The following is a 3,267-nucleotide window of genomic DNA, read 5'->3' on the forward strand; positions in this document are numbered from 1 at the left end:
ACCCAACAAAAATGTGTACACACGTGCATGAGGAGTTATACATAAATATTCATAGCAGCATTTTTCAAGATATTAAAAACTGGAAACAACCAAATATCCATTAACAATAAAATAGATGACTAGATTTTGGCCTAGTTATAGAGCAGAATACTATGAAGCCCAGCATTAAAAATAAGTGAATCAAAACAATAAAAATAAAAGAATCATAACTACATTCAACTCTGGGTGAATCTCACAAACATAATATTGTTAGATGCCAGACATAAATGAATTATAAATTTATTTTTTAATAGTAAGATTATGGGATCCCTGGGTGGCGCAGCGGTTTGGCGCCCGCCTTTGGCCCAGGGCGCGATCCTGGAGACCCGGGATCGAATCCCACATCGGGCTCCCGGTGCATGGAGCCTGCTTCTCCCTCTGCCTATGTCTCTGCCTCTCTCTCTCTCTCTCTCACTGTGTGCCTATCATAAATAAATAAAAATAAAATTAAAAAAAAATAGTAAGATTATAACTTTAATCCAAATATCAGTAATTACATTAAAAGTCAATGATATAATACCACAGTTTAAAGATACTGGAATATTTGAAATAACACATATATATAGATATAAACATGGATATAGTTTCTTGAATATATTAATATAAAAAAGACTAAAAGTAAAGTTTAGAGCATAAAATGCCATGCAAACACAAACCAAAAGAAAAACGATATAGCTATACTAATATCATTAAACCTTAATTTTATTTTTTTCTTAAAGATTTTATTTATTTATTCATGAGAGACATACAGAGAGAGAGAGAGAGAGAAGCAGAGACACAGGCAGAGGGAGAAGCAGGCTCCATGCCGGGAGCCTGCTGTGGGACTTGATCCCGGGACCCCAGGATCATGCCCTGGGCCAAAGGCAGGTGCTAAACTGCTGAGCCAGCCAGGTGTCCCTAAACCTCAACTTTAAGTGAAAGAAGTAGAGCTAGATCTAAAGAGGAACATTTTACAATAACAAAGGGTTAATTTGTTAGGAAATATATGGCAATTCTGAATTATATGTCACTTAAAATAGAGCTTCGAAATATATAAAACACAGCTTGTAATCATAAAAGGACAGATATAAAATCATGTAGGGAGATGGTACTATGCTGCTTTCACTAACTGATACAGCAAAGCATATAAAAAAACATATAAAAAATCCTTAAAGATAAAATGATATCAAAAACATGATTAACAAACTAGAACTAATTAATAATACATATTTGTATATACTTGAAATATAAAGTATGTATATACATGTAATATACTCATACAGAGTGCATATACTCATACAGAAAATGTAGCACCTAAGAATTCCAGAATACTGGAATTCTATTTAAATTCAATTAATCAATTTATAATGTATTATTGGTTTCAGAGGTAGAGGTCAGTGACTCACCAATCTTATATAACACCCAGTGCTCATTACACTATGTGCCCTCCTTAATGTCCATCACCCAGTTATCCCATCCCTCCCCACTCACCTCCTCTCCAGCAACCCTCAATTTGTTTCCTGTGATTCTTTTATGGTTTGTTTCCCTCTCAGATTTGTCTGATTTTTTCCTCTCATCCCCTATGATCCTCTTTTATTTCTTATATTCCACATTTGAGTGAGATCATATGATACTTTCTCTGATTATTTTGCTTATCTTATTTGCTTATCTTCTTGTATTTACTTATTTGCTTTCTTCTTATATCTTCTAGTTCCATCCACCTCACTGCAAATGGCAAGATTTCAGGTTTTTTGATGACTGAGTAATATTCTATTGTATATATACCACATCTTTATCCATTCATCTGTCAATGGACATCTGGGCTCTTTCTTTTGTGGACATTGCTGCTTATAAACACTGTGGTTCAGGCACCCCTTCAGATCACTACATTTGTATCTTTAGGGTAAATGCCCAGCAGTGCAATTGCTGGGTCATAGGGTAGCTATATTTTCAACTTTTTGAGGAACCTCCATACTATTTTCCAGAGTAGCTGTACCAGCTTGTATTCCCACCAACATTACAAGAGAGTTCCCCTTTCTCCGCAACCTCGCCAACATGTTGTTTCCTGACTTGTTAATTTTAGCCATTCCGACCACTATGAGGTGGTATCTCATTGTGGTTTTGATTTGTATTTCCCTGATGGCAAGTGATGTTCAGCATTTTGGGATTAAGGTAATGCTGGCCTCTGAATCATAAATTTATATATTCTAAAAAACTACAGAACATACTTAAAGAGTAAATTCTTATATTTTTTTATTTATTTTTTACAGAGTAAATTTTTAAACAAAAGCAAAAAAGAAATCACCAAAAGAGTCAGGACTGTAGTGAAAAATTAAAAGAAGTTCTCAAAAAAAAAAAAAAAAAAAAAAGAAGTTCTCATTGAGAGATTGTAAGTAAATGGATGAAAAATAATATACCTAAAAAATAATAATAATAATATACCTTGCAACACTAAGCATAAGGAACCCAAAGTGACTATATAAATGTCAGATGAAATAGACTTCAATATGAAGAGTATTATCAGAGGTAAAAAAATGACAAGTTCATAAACATCATAAACCCTAATAATGGATTCCAAATATATGGAGCAAAATTTGACAGAATCAAAGACAGAAATAAACAATTCCATAATCATGGTTAAAGATTTTAACATTTTTTCCCCCAGCAATTGATAGAACAACTTGATAAAAACCAGTAAAAGCATAAATTTAAACAACACTATCAATGACCTTGATCTAATTAATATTTATGGAACACTAACACAACAACTTCAATCACACTTAGTATATTCAAGATAAACCATACACTGCGTTGTAATCTTAATAATGCAAAAATGCTGAACTCAGAGTATTTTCTCTGGCCACAATAGAATTAAATTAAAAATGAATAAAAAATAAGATATGTAGAATATCTTATTCCTTATTTATTCCCAAATATTTGAAAATCAAACACACTTCTAATAATCACATCAGAGATTAGAAAATATTTTAAACTGAATGATGATGGAAGTACAAAATGAAAATATTTGTAGGATGAAGCTAAAGCTAAAAAGAGAAATTTATAATTTTAGTGAACTTATATTGGAAAAGCGGCCCAAAATTAATGGCCCAAGTCTTTATCTTAAGAAGTTAGGGGAAAGGGGCAGCCCCGGTGGCACAGCGGTTTAGCACTGCCTGCAGCCCAGAGCGTGATCCTCTAGACCCAGGATTGAGTCCCATGTCAGGCTCTCCCCCTCTCTCTGTGTGTCTC

The sequence above is a fragment of the Canis lupus genome, chromosome 11 (genome assembly GCF_011100685.1).
Source record: "Canis lupus familiaris isolate Mischka breed German Shepherd chromosome 11, alternate assembly UU_Cfam_GSD_1.0, whole genome shotgun sequence".
NCBI classification, from domain to species: domain Eukaryota; kingdom Metazoa; phylum Chordata; class Mammalia; order Carnivora; family Canidae; genus Canis; species Canis lupus.